This window comes from Pongo abelii, chromosome 15 (assembly GCF_028885655.2).
Source record: "Pongo abelii isolate AG06213 chromosome 15, NHGRI_mPonAbe1-v2.0_pri, whole genome shotgun sequence".
NCBI classification, from domain to species: domain Eukaryota; kingdom Metazoa; phylum Chordata; class Mammalia; order Primates; family Hominidae; genus Pongo; species Pongo abelii.
Window position 1 is genome coordinate 85,857,727 of NC_072000.2, and position 17,123 is coordinate 85,874,849.

At 40.9% G+C, this 17,123-nt stretch overlaps 1 long non-coding RNA gene across 5 annotated transcripts in view; it reads right to left on the reverse strand.

Annotated features, from left to right (window-relative positions):
* Nucleotides 1–17,123, reverse strand: part of LOC103892397 (uncharacterized) — a 60,809-nt gene that overhangs the window by 31,830 nt on the left and 11,856 nt on the right. For 2 of the 5 annotated variants that reach the window (XR_008513134.2, XR_008513133.2), the window contains 2 exons: nucleotides 12,689–13,258; nucleotides 8,581–8,710 (listed from right to left, as the gene is read on the reverse strand). This is a non-coding gene — a long non-coding RNA (uncharacterized LOC103892397). The remainder of the gene's footprint in view (nucleotides 1–8,580; nucleotides 8,711–12,688; nucleotides 13,259–17,123) is intronic. The other 3 variants (XR_008513130.2, XR_008513132.2, XR_008513129.2) reach the window with 3 other exon arrangements.

Consider the following 17,123-nt stretch of genomic DNA (forward strand, 5'->3'; position numbering starts at 1 on the left):
TTTCTACAATTTATTTAATCAATTCTCCATTAATGCATATGCAGGATGTTCCCAGATTATTGATTATTACAAAAGACACTGCAGTAAATATCTATCCATGTTTGTATTTGTGTATCTGTGGATAAATTGTTTTAAGTGTAAGTTTATGGGATATTACCTGTTGTCTTTCAAAACATGGCACCAATTCATACTCTCGCCAATACTGTATGCAAGTGACCATTTCCTCACATCCTTGGCAATGATGAGGATTAGCAAATGCTTTCATCTTTGTCAATATAATAGGAGAAACAGTAACTCATTTTGGTCACATTTCTATTTCTTTAATTTTGAGTGAGTTTCAGTCTTTCCCCCTTTGGGGACTATTCTATTCTATTTTCTGTGAACCACTTGTTTAGATCCTTTGCTGATTTTCCTATTGAATTGCTTCTCTCTCTTTTTTTTTTTTTTTTTTTTTTTTTTTTTGAGGCAGTGTCTCACTCTGTCACCCAGGCTGGTGTGCAGTGAGATCACAGGTGTGTGTCACCATACCACACCCAGCTTTTTTTCTTTTTTCCTTTTTCTTTTTCTTTTTTTTTTTTTTAGAGATGGGGTCTCACCATGTTGCCCAGGCTGGTCCTGAACTCCTGGGCTCAAGCAGTCCTCTCACCTCAGCCTCCCAAAGTGCTGGGACTACAGGTGTGAGCCACTGCACCTGGCCTGATATGCAAGCAATTGTAGTGCATTTATGGCATTATTTCTTTGTCATACTTAAAAAACTAGTCAAAGTTTATCATTTACCATTTGACTTTGAATATGACATTGTCATAAATAATTTTAACGTTTTATAGGCTTATGTTTACCAATCTTTTTCTTTGTACTTCTAAATTTCATGTCATGTCTAGAAAGGATTTTGTCATTCAAGGTTATAGGCAGAGTTCACTTATTTTTTTCCCAAATATATTTATGACACTATTATCTATATTTAAATATTTGATCAATAATTTTAACATTTTATATACTTAGATTTACCAATCTTTTCCTTTGTACTTCTAAGTTTTGTGTCATGTCTAGGAAGGATTTTGTCATTTAAGATAATAGACAGAGTTCACTTAATTTTTTTTTCCAAATGCATTTATGACACTATTTATATTTAAATATTTGATCCATCTGTAATTTTTTTGGTATGACAAGTAATAAAGGGACAAAGATTTATTTTGTCCAAAAGGCTAGCCATTTGCTTCAGCTCCATTTTTCCCTCACTGATCTGAAATGACACTGTATTATATATTAACAAATAAATTTTTGTTTTTCTTGTGAGGTGATACATAGGAGTATTTAAAAGAGACCAGCACGTCCTTTTCCAAATACCACTGTGCATATATTTCTCCTACTCCCCAAGTGAGTCCTTTGCAATTTTTCCCAAATATAGAATCAAAGATTAAATTTAAAAAAATAACCTTTTCTACAAGAAATGGAAAAAGGGAACATTGTGATCTAAGACCATGCTTAATGCTACAACAATTTGGATAGTAAAGAAAGATTGGGTGAGTTTTGCATTTTGAAAAGATTCCTGGAGAAAGCATGGCTACTGTGTAGGCCCAGATCCCTGGGCTGAGCTGCAGGCCTGCTGGGTTTCTCTTCATTCTAATCCGGTCTTACCCTTAGTCAGTCAAACACAACAGTCTGTTACTTGCACACAACTCCAGGGTCAACATCTGCCTCGTTCCCTGGGGTAGTGCATGAGTCACTGCTTGTGGAGGTTGGCTCAGTGCAGAGGGCTGCCTTCTATCCAGATCTTTTCATTCTAAATGAAAAGGCTTTTGATCCATGTATGCTGCTGTTTACTCTACCATTATTTGTCTGCTTCAAAGCAGAGGATTTGGCTTACTGAGAAGTAATTAAACTAACCCAAAGTGTAAATCCTAAGAAGCAAATGAATACTATGTCTCATTCTCAGGAAAGGGACCCCCTACTCAGAAGATATGTGTTTTAGGAGGTGTTTCCTTTCATAACTGTGCTGAAATTTGGATCCGAGTTACCCCTAGAAGTGTTAACTAAATACATAAGTCTGGGAAGGTCTCCCCTTTGCTCCAAAGAGTCTAGGTCTGCAGATAATAATATAATTATTTACTTCCCACAAATCCATCATGGAGAACTTAAATTTAATGTATATTACAGGGGATTTCGACATGGTTCTTTCACTTACAGTTGAGAATAAAAATTAAAAAAAATTCACACTTTGTACCATACCACACACAGATGCATGAGAAAAACCTAAAAGTTTACTTGTAAACCTCAGCTCTGTTGTTTAAGCTTTCTAATTTTCTTGTGTTTTTCCAGCCAAAAACTAAGAAATTCCCTAGAGATTTCTCTAGCACTTTTCAACTGATGCTGTCAAAGCACTTTACACCCGCTATCTAATTAAGACTCTGAACACCTCAGTGAGAGACAGAAGCATCAACACCATAAACCTGACAAATAGAAGCTGGATTCCCTGAAAACCTAACTAAATAAAATAGCTCTGGGTACATGAGGAGAATGCACTGAATTTAAAGCATTGAAAAGTTTGTATTTCACGCAGTTGTAGACTCCTGAGTGTCTTCTAGAGCATTCCCATCATTCCACTAAGAATTCTATGTTGCAAGAATATTTGTAGTGAGTGGTAGAGTTTCAGAGAAATATCTTAAGCTTTAAGAACACCAGAAAAGGAATTGGAAGGAAAAGAAATACAGAGGAAGAATTTAGAAAGCATGCTATTTATGTGATGTAGTTTCTGGTGGATAACTGGCAACCGGGTCATTGGACAGGCTAGACAAAGTTCAAGAGAGGTATGAGGAGACTCTAGAATCTGTAATACTGTCAGGATCCTTAGTTGGTAGTAGTAGACACCAGTTCTAGCAAAATGGAAACTTATTGGTGGGGGTATCAGAATCTTAGATTTAAGAGGAGACTCAAGGACTGGTCTTGGAAAACAGGGAAGAACCAAACAAGCTCCAAAAGTCAGGAATGAAAGTAATTTGAAAAACAAGAGTGGAGAAAGAACAGTGTAGTTTTTTCCTGCTGCTACTTTTGCCATCAAGAATGGCCTCCACTATTCTGACATCTTTGTGATACTCACTCATGAGTCTACAGTTTGGAGACAGCATCCAACTGACCTAGCCCAAGTCATTTGCCCACCTTTAGGTTGTGCCCAGGCAGGAAGGAGAGAGGATCTGGCTCTTTCAGCTTTCAGTGTGGTAGTATCTATAACACAATGGAGTTTTCCTCAAAGTATGCTAGGAAGTGAAGGGCCTGGAATGTACATTGCCAGAAAAATAAAAAAAATCACAAGAATCACCCCTCTCCACTCACTGTTCTCACTGGGAATCCAAGTTCAGAAATTTGAAGTGTGTGATGACTAATGGATGTATTTGTGTGTTTCCACATGGAAATTGCTCTGGCTGAGGGGTGACTGGCCTACTTTTGTCCTGGTGATGGCAGGAATGCATCATTAAACAGGTCTGTGCTTGTGAGATCCTCCTTTTTTTTTTTTTTGAGATGGAGTCTCACTGTGTCACTCAGGCTGGAGTGCAGTGGTGCGATCTTGGCTCACTGCAACCTCCGCCTCCTGGGTTTAAGCAATTCTCCTGCCTTAGCCTCACAAGTAGCTGGGATTACAGGCACCTGCCACCATGCCCGGCTAATTTTTGTATTTTTTAGTAGAGACAGGATTTCGCCATATTGGCCAGGTTGGTCTTGAACACCTGACCCCAGGTTATCCACCCACCTCGGCCTCCCAAAGTGCTGGGATTACAGGCGTGAGCCACCGTGCTTTTCACTACCTTCCACCTTCCTCTATTGGCTATTTCTAAATGTCCACCTTGGCAGGGCACTCAAGCTGGGCAAATTGTATATAGATGCCCTTCTGTTTTCTTTTGGTAAGGACAATAGTGTCCTTGGGCAGGGAACAGAATTGGACAGATAGGGCTTTATTATTTGCACTGGCATAAACATTGATTAATCTGAAAACTTCCCTTCAGTTTGCAAGCACTCCACCGCGCTGTCATTCCTGAGCCTAGAATGCCTACCTGTCACTCCTTCTAAATTCCTATGGCCTATATATATTATCTATCAGACAATTGAGGGTGTTGCTTTACACTACTGCTTTGTGGATGTTAGTCTAATTCATTTCTTCCCATATTTGAAGAGGTCCGAAACATAATCTTCTTTGAAAAACTGATTTTCAAAGTGACATGTTTAGATGAAGTCCAGGCCCGTCAGTCAGTCATACAGATGTTTCTATGCCACACTTCTGAACATATGTCAACACTGGTTGATCAGCTCCACAGTGGGCTTCAGTGATCATTCATTTTGTACCTTTGGTGCTCTGTACTATTCTCAGTCTGAAAATGGAATTTCCTAACTCTGTCTTCATCCTCCACCACTCAGTTCTTTTTTTTTTTTTTTTTGGAGACAGAGTTTCACTCTTGTCACCGAGGCTAGAGTGCAATGGTACAATTTCAGCTCACTGCAACCTCTGCCTTCTGGGTTCAAACAATTCTCCAGCCTCAGCCATCCCAGTAGCTGGGATTACAGGCACCTGCTACCACACCCGGCTAATTTTTGTATTTTTAGTAGAGATGGGGTTTCATCATGTTGGCCAGGCTGGTCTCGAACTCCTGACCCCAGGTGATCCACCCACCTCGGCCTCCCAAAGTGCTGGGATTACAGGCATGAGCCACCACACCTGGCCCACTCAGTTCTTTTGATCCTAAATTTGTATTTGTGTAATTGCTTATGCTGGTTCAGGTGTTTCTGATTCATGTATTTTTTAAGTCTATTGATGTCAGTGTCACATAGCTAAAATTGTAAGAGCTCACAAAATAAGGACCCAGACCCTTTATTCAGTGTCCAACATAGAGGACAAATGACTTCTGGTGAGGGTGGTATTAGAGCTGGTGACGATGATCTGCAGACACAGAAAGCCTATTAACTCTAGACTGATCAGAATTAAATAGCTTGTAATGCCTCACAGAGAAATGCAGACTATGTACCTGGTCACCTGTCAAAAACCAGTCTTCCAGTATCTGTCACCCCCTTCCTGAATACTATATTTCACGCTAGCAAAATCTCTAGATATTGGGAATACAGTTTCTTGCTCCATGCTGGGCTCTGTCTAAAGGCTACCATTTGCTTCTATTGACTGAGAGTTTTTGCAGTAGGTTAAAGGATTTCTGTATTTGAGGCCTATTGAGTACTTTCTGTGTGGGCAAGACAGGTGCAAATGTTCAGCTATTAACCTAGATACTTCTTGCACTGCTGAAATATTTTGTCTTAGATAGGGTGTCAGCCAGGGTTAGCCATAGCATTATAGTGGCAGGAAGGCAGTATCCATCACCTTAAATACTCCACACTATGTCCACTTTGCATCTGTTAACCTGCTGATACAGAAAGACCGGTGGAATAGGATGTGTAGCAGAGGTGCTGAATATTTAAAGAATCCCATCCCCATGACACTGATCAAGGCGTGAAGCTAGATATTGAGGTGGGAAGGCCACATTAAAGTTGTACCTGCTTTTGCAATGACAAATACAAGCTACTTTCCTTGGATTTACATTTTACTAATTTTAAAGAACTTCAGCTGGCAGGTACAATATTCAATACTAAATCCGGGTTCCCATGTGTAGGAGATTCAAACATGACATAAGAATCCCAAGACCCTCGTTCCATCTCAGGCACTTAGACTTTGCCTGTGACCTTGGCAGAATCATTCAGAGTGCCATAAGCAATCTGTTTTACATCTGGGTAAATGGAGAGAAGAATACCATACATTTAGCCTTGTGATGCTGCTGTGAAGATGCACCAGGCATTGCTTACAAAGTACTTCCCTGCTCAGAGAAAGCATTAGCGAGAGGCTGAATGCTTTGGATCAGAGCTGCACTGCACTCTAAAAAGATTTTTTCCCCATCTTTACCTTGCTATTGTGTAGTTCAGGAATGAGAAAAACACTGGTGTAGATAGGCAGAAGCCAGGCATTTTACGAGCAAAGGCATCATAATTACTTCCTACATCTGGGAGCCAAAGATGAAGCTGGAGGGAAGTATTGCTGTGGAGGAGCTCTTCCACACTTGGCCTGGCTTCCTCAGTATCTGCAGGCTCTGTTGCCCCTGCCACTACTCCCTTCTCCTTGTCTCCAACTCACATTCCATTTGGATTATTTCTGTGTCTTCACCAATGTTAGGTGAAAAACAAAAATGAAGCAAATAAAGTTTTTTGTTTGTATAGGCAGGATTGAATTTTTTTTTTCAAAAGGACTTCTAAACCAGGAATGACAATATACAAAGAAACCTAGAAATAAGCAAGAATAGATTTCTGATTCAAATCTTATGGTTCACAGAGGTGAGTGGGAGACTTTGTTTCCAGGGAAGTTCAGTGATGGTGGTTACCACAAATAAAGCATTGACAATGGTGCCTGGCATAGAACAGGCTCTTGATAAAGGCTGCTGCTACTGCTATTATTGATTCCTTTCCTTCACTCTATAACAGGGTGCTGCCACTCTGGAACTTCTTGTTTTCTGAGGTTTGGGATTTCTCTTTTATTTCCTATTTGTTGGGAGCCAGGCTCTCTGGCATTGTCCCTTAGTTAGAAGAGCGGTAGAGTTTTAAGTGTCACAGAGGTAGCTGTGCTGCATAAAGCAATCCAATTTAACGAATATTCTTTAAGGGCAGGCTAGGGAATAAAAAGGATGAATTTAAGATCCAATCTCTATCCCCAAGGAGCTTTCTTACTGATGGGGGAGTCAGACAAGTACAATATATCCTACTACAAAATAATTTGTGATTTTAGAAAATAAAACAGAGCTTTTATGCTTGGCCACATGGAGAACAGTGAGGGCGTGGGTTCCTCAGAATTAGCGTCCAATCCAAGCCCTTCTGACTGCAAGACTCTGCTCTGTCTCCTTCCATCCCACTGCAGAAAAGAGTTTACTGCCCTCCTTTAATAGGGAGTTTTTCTTTTTCCTTTTTTTTTTTGAGATGGAGTCTCACTCTATTGCCCAGGCTGGAGTGCAGTGGCGCGATCTTGGCTCACTTCAAGCTCCGCCTCCCGGGTTCACGACATTCTTCTGCCTCAGCCTCCCGAGTAGCTGGGACTACAGGTGCCTGCCGCCACGCCCGGCTAATTTTCGTATTTTTAGTAGAGACGGGGTTTCACTGTGTTAGCCAGGATGGTCTCGATCTCCTGACCTTGTGATCTGCCTGCCTCGGCCTCCCAAAGTGCTGGGATTACAGGCGTGAGCCACCGCACCCGGCCAATAGGGAGTTTTTCTAAGAGGAATGCTAATCTCCTAAGCATTAAAGGTATAAAAAAGTGAGCTTCAAGTAAATGATCTGTGCTAATCCCAACTTTCACTTATAAAGAACAAGGGAAGTGTTGCCTCAATGGGAAATCCTTGGGATGTTGCAGAAACAAGACAAAACAATGTTTTCAGCAGCTCAGGCACCATGAAAAGGGAGGGTATGATGAACGCGCAGTCATTTAATTGACCCTCAAGTGTTCCAGTTACCCGGGAAAATAGAAATCTGCCCTTAGTTTATTCTAAAATGAGAAGGCTCAGAAATGAAAGACCTTGTGCTAAGGCCTTGATACGGTGGAGGCTGGTGGTCTTTATGCTTCAGTATTTCTATTAATGCCCCAGGCAGCAAAGCCAGGATGATGGAATGATTCACAGTTTTGTCAAATGCTCTTGTCATTTGAAACGTCACATAAAGTAACTCTACTAGCTATCATAACTACTGTGATGTTAGCAGTTTATAGAGAGTGGGGGCTGTGAATTTCCATTTCTTATTATACTTTCTGTATTAATGATGTGTTGTGCTGGACCCCTATTAACTTCAATGGGAACTGGCATTAGGTTCAAGAGGCTGAAGAAGAGACCTGGAGCCAGAGAATGAGACATAGGGCTTATTGGGAACTTACATATGGAATGGTACAGTGGTGGTGGGCTGGGCAGGAGAACCGTAACTTTTTGTAAAAAGTATGCAGTTTATACGGCACGTTCGCTTAGCAGCCTCCCCCTAGCAACCTCCACGTGGCGACCCTCATTCAACCCACAATAAAGGGCCTCGATTCCCGCTGCAGTCCACATTCCATGGGATGGGCCAGAGTCCAGATGTTCCTCATAGATAAGGAATGAGTCTCCAGGTTGGCCACTTCTGGATTTTGTAGCTTAGAACTTCAAACACACATTCTTCTTCTTAAGTTACTGCTCTCAGATGCATCCACCATTCATGATGCCTTTTTATTTTTTGTATTCTTGATGCTTTGACCCCTCAGGCCTTGCTGACCCTGGAGGGACTGCCCCTTCCAGGGCTAGCCATTTTCCAGACATAGTAAACAATTTGCCCTTGAGCATCTGGAGCAACCCTTTTACATGCAAACCGACCAATCCAGAGCCCACACTTCCAACCACCTCCTCTGTTGCGCCTTCAACACTCAGTGTCACAATCCCCTGCTCTAATCACTGCAGGGGCCAGATACCAGAAAGCTAGGGACAGCCCCTATGCCAGAAGCCACTGAAATTATTCAAATTAGCCAATCCTAAATCATTTACCCTGTCTTACCTGTGCCTTGCAGCAGAAACCACAATAACTTGTGCTTCTCTGTATGGTCTCCTCTCGTCTTGGGATCTGTGAGTATGACAAAGTCTCTCTTCAATGGCAGTCATATCCTGATCTGTTGGTCTTGCCATACCTAAATAATAATCACACCTGTATTTTAAAACAGTTTCCCTTTTCTAAAGTAGAATCCAAATGAGACAATATCTGAAAAGATCTCAAGGGATAAGTATGGATGTGGATGTGGCCAAACAGAATTGAATGCATTGAGCTAGGTGAAAAAGTCATTTAAACAATCTGGTTTATTTTTAAAATCATTTTTTAAAAATCCTGATAGTGTAGGATATTACATACAAGTGGAAAACAAACAGAAGTTCCATACTGTACCAAACAGTTTTTGTGAGTGGGATCCAGATACGTTTATTTTTGAACAGCTTCCCCAGGTGATTCTATATGTAACCAGAACTGAGAACCATCATCAGATTAAGCCAAACTTCTGATAGTCTGATAGTCAAGGCTATCAACTTACTGGTCCCATAAATGGAGAACTCTTTTCAATGTTTCTCAAACTTTGATAAGACTAACATGTAAGTGCTTGATAAATCTCATCTTGGCTCTATCTCAGAATGTCTCAAAGCTCTTTACTGTACAGCTTTGCAGACAGTGGCTAGGTTTTTCCAGTCACAGTCTATACATACATCTTCTACTTCAGTGTCTAAACAATGTCAGGAAAATTATCCAAACTCAGAAATAAACAAAAGAGATTACTGCATGTTTAAGCCCTGGTCTTGGCTTGACTTTCTATCCACGGGTCTATTTTACAACTCCAGTTCTCTAAGGGATGGGTCTGGGAAGTTGCAGGTCAATCAAGTGCCCCAGGTGATTCTTATGTTTAGGGATGGTGGGAACTGTCTGCAAAGTATCTTGCAGCTTCTCAGATTTTGATGTGTCTACTAATCACTGGCGGATCTTGTTGATGTACAGGATTCTGATTGAGTAGGTCAGGGAGCGGGTGCTGCTGTCTGCAGATCCAACAAAGTTCTAGGTACTGCTAGTGGTTGTCAGTCCATGGGCCACACTTGAGTAGCTGCAAATGCCCATTGAAATCACCTGGGGAGCTGCAGCAACTACTGTGGCTTTTGTCCCATACCTGGAGATTCTAATTTAATTAGTATGGGTGCAGCTTGGGGATGAGGAGTTTAAAAAGCTCCCCAGGTGAAAGCAATTTGCTGCCACAGCTGAGAACCAATGTTGTATAGATCTATCTCTGTGCCTACTTTTAATGTCATGCTGTTCTTCCTATTTGGATACTTATTCTTTTTCATCTTCATTAAACTACACCCTATAAGTTCTACCAAGCTCTGAAGATGACTTCCTTTTCCAAGATGACTTCCTTCCTTAGCCCAGCTTATACTACCTCTCCCCTTTGATTTATTTTAGCATAAATGCATACAACTTATACTACATTATCTGATAACTTATTGGTGCCTTTTAAGATATGAATGTTTCCGGCCGGGCATGGTGGCTCATGCCTGTAATCCCAGCACTTTGAGAGGCTGAGGTGGGTGGATCACCTGAGCTCAGGAGTTTGAGACCAGCCTGGCCAACATGGCGAAACCATGTCTCTACTAAAAATACAAAAATTAGCTGGGCATGGCGGTGGGTGCCTGTGGTCCCAGATACTAGGGAGGCTGAGGCAGGAGGATCGCTTGAACCCAGGAGGTGGAGGTTGCAGTGAGCCAAGATCGTGCCACTGCACTCCAGCCTGGGTGACAGAGTGGGACTCTGTCTCAAAAAAAAAAAAAAAAAAAAAAAAAGAATGTTTCGAAGTTGTGTAGTCCGAAACTTTGATGTAGGGCTATTCAGACAGTGACTACGTTTTTCCAGTCACTGTCTATGCATACATCTTCTACTTCAGTGTCTAAACAGTGTCAGGAAAATTATTGAAACTTAGAAATAAACAAAAGGGATTACAGCATGGTTAAGCCCTGGGTCTTGGCTTGACTTTATATTGACTGGACTATTTTACAATTCTGTAGGGGCATAGGTTAATTTGTTAATTTTGTCCAGTAGAGATGCAAATAATACCTGTCTCTTGGAAGTGCTAACCCCAAAGGTTATGGTAAGACATTAGTCAATTTCATATGTAACCTAGCAATCTTATTCTAACATTCGTTTATTAAAATGGCTATATATACCTCACTTGTTCCTTCATTAATTAATGAGTTGAATAAAACCTTTGGCATATCATTCACATGAGAGTCCTGATTTTACCTTTTTAAAAATGTTTTAAAATGCTGAAATGCTTAAGTAGGAGTTTAATCAATGTACTGTGAAATTAATTGAATTGATGAAGCAAGTGATAAAGTTTTATTTCTGAAGAGACAATACATCTTCCAAGTTTAAAACAGAATAATCAATAAATGAAATAACTCGTGAAGAACCCTAAGTAGTAATAATTTCAGACAGGAAGAAGCCATGCTGATTTGGATGTTCTTAGTCACGGATTATGAGGGTAATCACTCAACAGACATCTTCAGCTGCTTTTCTCCTTCCTGTGCATTTAATCAATGAAAACAGAGGTTCAGAATGACATGCCAATAGTGGGAGGAACCACAGCAATGGAATCAAACAATCGGTTCAAATCTTGGCTCTGCCCCTAGTAGCTGTTCTCTGTAAATTGGAGTTAATAAATCCCTATGAGAAGTGTCTGGTATGTAACGAGTGCTCACTAAATGTTAGTACTCTTCCTCATGAGCATCTCAGAGGATAAGAGGTGGACAACTGCAGCCTAGATCGGAAACCTGAGTTATGGAGAATGAGTTAAAATGACTTACTACTGTTTATATAGGGCCATAAAAACACCATCTGCTAGCTCTAGCCAGTTAAGCTATTACAAAGCTGACATGCACTAATGCTGCACTGATAGGAAAGGAATGGCCAAGGTTTTGCTGTTTCTATCATTATTTAACGAGCTGCCATCTCAGGACCAGTCGCCAGTTTACCCATCACATAACCCGGTTGTTCAATGTTTAAAGATTTATTTTGGTCCTTAAATATTTATACTCTCCCCCAACCTTTTATTGCTATAGTTACTGCTGCAGAAAAAACAAGACTCAGGTGGTTACTGTGTGGTATATCAGCAGTTCTAGGCTTTATCGTTAGATTGGGGTATGTTTTACATTGAATTAGACTCAGATGAGTGGATTAATATTAAACTCTCATTTTGCATGATGAGGCTAGATGTGCCTCAGAGAAAAGGATAAGGTCTACTCCTTTTCATATTATCAGTCAGTGAAGAAAAGGCCGCTTGCTCTGCAATGCACATTGCTGAGCCAGATTCTGGATCTTGGAGGGGGGCAGTTTTCCTCCAATAAAGTGTGCAGCTGAAGATTGTCCCAGTGGTAGAAGTGAGCTCAATGATTGCTCCTGCTGCCTCTCATAACACCTGCATTTGGATCCTTGGTACCCATTAGGCATAATGATGGGCTGATTCCACATCCCTGGGACATTTGGCCTCATTTGGATGATTAAAGAGAATGAAATATATGTCCCAGACACCTGCCACCTTGCAATATTAATAGCCTTATTTACATAATATCTTTCTCTAAGAATCTCAAAGTCCCTTGTCTTTGAAAATCTATTTCTGTTAGGGAGGGGGAGATAATCTCATTTCTGTTTTGCAGAGTTTTAGAGTCATGGTAAAATCTAAATATTTGGTCATTTTGGTAACTATTCTGTGTCCAAAACTTTGCTGCATATTGAAACCAACTGGACATCTGTAACAAATATGGATACCCAGCTCCTATGCCTAGGCATTCTCATCTAATTGCTCTGGGGTTGGGGGTGGGGGATCACCTGGGCATCAGGATTTGTAAAAGCTCCTTAAGTAATATGAACGTACAGAAAAGCCTGGGGACCACATAGGTAAAGACATTTGGTCTGAGACATTTCTGTGAAGTATTAGTAGTAGGAAACATTCACATGGCCGAGTTTTTAGGATTACGTTTCCCCACAGGGTTCTTCATCCTTTTTGCTGTTTTCATTCTGGACCAACTCTATTAATAAGGAAGACAGACATTTAAAATATAGTTCAATGCCAGAATTCTCTCACCTTCAGCCAATAGTAGGTTAGGTCAGATCATTATCTTCCAGTAGGAACTGTACTTTGGTGAAGTAATCTAGAGAGAAGATAAGTAAATCAACATATAACTGTAGTTTTAAAAGATGACAAGAAAAAAGTCATCCCCTGGGAACTCTATATACAGCTGTGTGTGTAGCAAATATTTAGGAAATAGCGTTCCATTCAGTAAACTGGTGTTCTAAGGAGGGAAAATGTAAAAGGCCTTTTAGTGACAGTGGAGAAAGGATTCTACAAGTCATGCATGAGTTTAACAGGGGGTTGTGGTGGTATGGCTGGGGGGCTTTTATCCTTAAGCTCATTTGCTGTTCCTGGACTTTCACAAAGATGTTCGAGCATGGCAGAGGGTTGGAAAAGCCAAGAAGCAACCAGTATGTCCCTGCATTACTGCTGGTGATTCAGCTATGACTTCTGGTGTGGGACCAACTTCTCTTGAAAATATATGGATCTGATGGTGACAATTACAGGGCTGTTTTCTGGAAGCAGCTGTTGCCTGCAGGGAGTAAGACTGGCTTCTCAGATGTTGAGCTGCCTTTCCATCTGCTGAAAGGAAGAGGAAACAGAAGTCAAAAGCAGAACAACTACAAAAAGTGGGACCTGCACAGAAACAATAGAAAAGAGAGGAGATGATGGGAGAGAAGGCAATAAAACCTTAATTAGTTACCAGGAAGAGTTCATTCTCTTAGTGTCTTTGGCACTAAAGATAAAAGTCATGTCCTCCACCGCCACTAATGGAAAGGAAATGAAGTGATGAGAAGATGCATTAGGGAAGCCTGGATCTGGGCCAGCTCACTGGCTCCATGGGCCCCTGGAAGACCCTAGAGTCTCATGACTCTCTGACTGTGTCTCAAGTGAACAGTTACCTCCTTGCTATAGTCCCTTTGGTGCCCCTAAGTGTTAGAATATTTTCAACTTGGCCGGGCGCAGTAGCTCACGCCTGTAATCCCAGCACTTTGGGAGGCCGAGGCAGGCAGATCACGAGGTCAGGAAATCAAGACCATCCTGGCTAACACAGTGAAACCCCGTCTCTACTAAAAATACAAAAAAATTAGCCGGGCGTGGTGGCAGGCACCTGTAGTCACAGCTACCTGGGAGGCTGAGGCAGGAGAATGGCGTGAACCCGGTGGGCGGAGCTTGCAGCTAGCCGAGATCACACCACTGCACTCCAGCCTGGGCGACAAAGTGAGATGCCGTCTCAACAACAACAACAACAACAACAACAACAAAGAATATTTTCAACTTAATTCTGGAGGCATCAGGACATCCACGGACATTTAGAATATCTGAGCAATTCTCAGCAGAGATTAGGTGAGTTTGTTGTAGGGTGTCCTAGTTTCCCAGGGCTGCCCTAACAAATTACCACAAATTGGGTGGCTTAAAACAACAGAAATTTATTCTCTTGCAATTCTGGAGGCTAGAAGTCTAAAGTTAAGGTGTCAGTGGGGTCGTGCTCCCTCAGAAGGCTCTACGAAAGAATCCTTTCTTGCCTTATCCGGGAGGTGGCTCCTGGCGATCTTTGACATTCTGTGACTTGGAGCTACATCAGTCTAGTCTTCGCCTTCATTACTCTCTTCCATGTGTGTTTTCTTGTGTCTTCTCTTCTCATATGCACCAGTCTTTAGATTTAGAGCTCACCTTAAATTCATGAACACTTCATTTTGACACCCTTGCCTAATAATATCTAAAAAAAAAAAAACTGTTTCTGGCCAGGTGCGGTGGCTCACACCTGTAATCCTAGCACTTTGGGAGGCTAAGGCAGGCAGATCACCTGAGGTTAGGAGTTCAAGACCAGCCTGGGCAACATGGTGAAACCCTGTCTCTACTAAAAATACAAAAATTAGCTGGGCGTGGTGGTACACACCTGTAATCCCAGCTACTCAGGAGGCCAAGGCACGACAATCACTTGAACCCATGAGGCAGAGGTTGCAGTGAGCCCAGATCACCTCACTGCACTCCAGCCTGGGCGACAGAGTAAGACTTGTCTCAAAAGAAAAAAAAAAGACTATTTCTAAATAAGGTCACATTCTAAAGTTCCAAATGAACATTAATTTGTTGGAGGGGGGCAGACACTATTCAGCTCACTACAAAGAGAAGGAGAATACAATAGAAAGAAAGACTGATGTATGGATTGAGAGCAGGGGCTAGAGCTGTGACTAACATTGGTTGTTCATTAGAAACACCTGGGCAAGGGCAGCCTTTAAAATTTCTATCCTGGCCCCAACTCCAGATATTCTCATTTAATCAATCTGGAGTGGGGCCTGATTAACATAAACACTGTTAGGGGCCAAGCACATAAGGTATATGGATGAAGGATAAAGAAGGTTGGTCTAAAAAGTAATAAGGAGGAATGGTGACTCAGGGGGCGGGAGGAGCCTGGAAACCTACATGCAACATTAATAAGCATTCAGATTTGATTTGGTAATGTCTCCTGAAGAAAATGGGTTTGCGGGCTTTGAAAGACAAGTTGCCAGTTTGAGATGCCAAGTCTAGACTTGTAGGAATTCTTCTGTAATATCTTGGATCTGTGAAAATGGTAACCTAGTCCAAAAATGCACATGGTGATAATGACACAGAATTTGTGGGATGAATTCTGACCTGAAAAATCTAGAATGTGGAATTGACTTACCTAAGAGGACCCTATGAATGAATGTTCCTAGTCAGGAACTAGGTCGTGTTCTAAGTCTCTTTTGCCCAGTTCTATATACGCTATGCTCTGGAGTGATTCTGCCATATTGTAGGGTTCTATTCTGGGGGCCAGTTGGACACTCTTCTCCATACAAAAATTCAGGACATTTTTCTAAAGCTGAAGCATTTTTTTTTTTTTTTTTTTTTTGAGACAGAGTTTTGCTTTTTCGCCCAGGCTGGAGTGCAGTGGCATGATCTCGGCTCACTGCAACCTCTGCCCCCTGGGGTTCAAGCGATTCTCCTGCCTTAGCCTCCCAAATAGCTGGGAATATAGGTGCTCGCCACCACGCCTGGATAATTTTTGTATTTTTAGTAGAGATGGGGTTTTGCCATGTTGGCCAGGCTGGTCTCGAACTCCTGACCTTAGGTTATTCACCTATCTCAGCCTCCCAGAGTGCTAGGATTACAGGTGTGAGCCACCATGCCTGGCCAAGCATATCTACTTCTAAAAGAGCTAACTGACTGCCCAGTATCCCTGTTGAATAGTGAGATCTAGATTAGTACTTAGCCTTGTCAGTAGTTGCATGACCTTGGGCAGGTTACTTATCCCTGTTTTACAGATGAGTTTATTAATATCTACCTCAATGGGTTATTATCAGGATTAGATTGTTATGAGGTCTAATAAACATTCGTTTTCTCTGTCTCTTCTCCATCCCAGATGACAAATCTTTTTTTCTTTTTAACCAAATAAACACTATAGATTATTGAATGACATATGCTACTGTTATTTATGTTGTAAATAGCAATGAAATTATAATGGTACTAACAATAGCTGACATTTTCTGAGTACTTTATATGTGCTGAAAACTTAAAAATATTTTGGCACATATAATTTCATTATCGCAATGATTCTATTACCTCATTGCAAAGGGAGATAAATAATGTATATAATGTGTAGTAGATATATAAATGATATATATTTATATAAATGATATAAATAACATATGTAACTTATATAATGTATCCCTCTTAACAAATGAAGAAATTGCAACTCAGAGACAAGAAGAAATTTACCTAAGGGTGCACAGCTCTTTTGACCTAAAAATTACACATTATCCACTCTACTTTACAGTTCTCTCAACTCACTTGTGTCCTATGTGAGGACAGGGGCCTATGTCAGGCAGGGCCAGTGACCAACTCACGGTTGCCTTTCAAAAAGTCCTTGTAAACACTTAGAACTCTGTCTTCTAAAAGCCCACATTGAAATGAATGAGCCCTCAAGAGTGCTAAGTCTTTGTTTGTATTTACAAATAATGTGTCAACATTGTCATTTTACAGTGTGAATTATAAAAAATGATTGCTAATTAAAAAACTAAAACAGGTAACATTCCTTTAGTGTTTCATGAGAAAGAACAGTTTCATGAGAAAGCCTCGTCATTCCTGATATGTTTTTAGGCTATTTGTATTTAGGATATGTATTTGGCTCTATATAAGTAGAGCCAAAGAATCTATAGATCCACAGAGTTGGAAAACCATTAACAAAGGGGATAAAAGAATATAAAAGGGGCATCACCTTTCAGGGGTTAAAGTAAATCAGTTTTGAAATCTTGGCATAAAGCTTTATAACCCATGTATTGACTTATAAAATGCTGTATTATGTTTTTACAGTCATATAATAGGTAATAAAAATACCCAGGCTGTCCCTGGCACATGGTAGGTGCTCAGCAGGGGTCTATATCTCTAAATTGATTAAAAGGAAATTAAGAATGAATAATGCTTTACA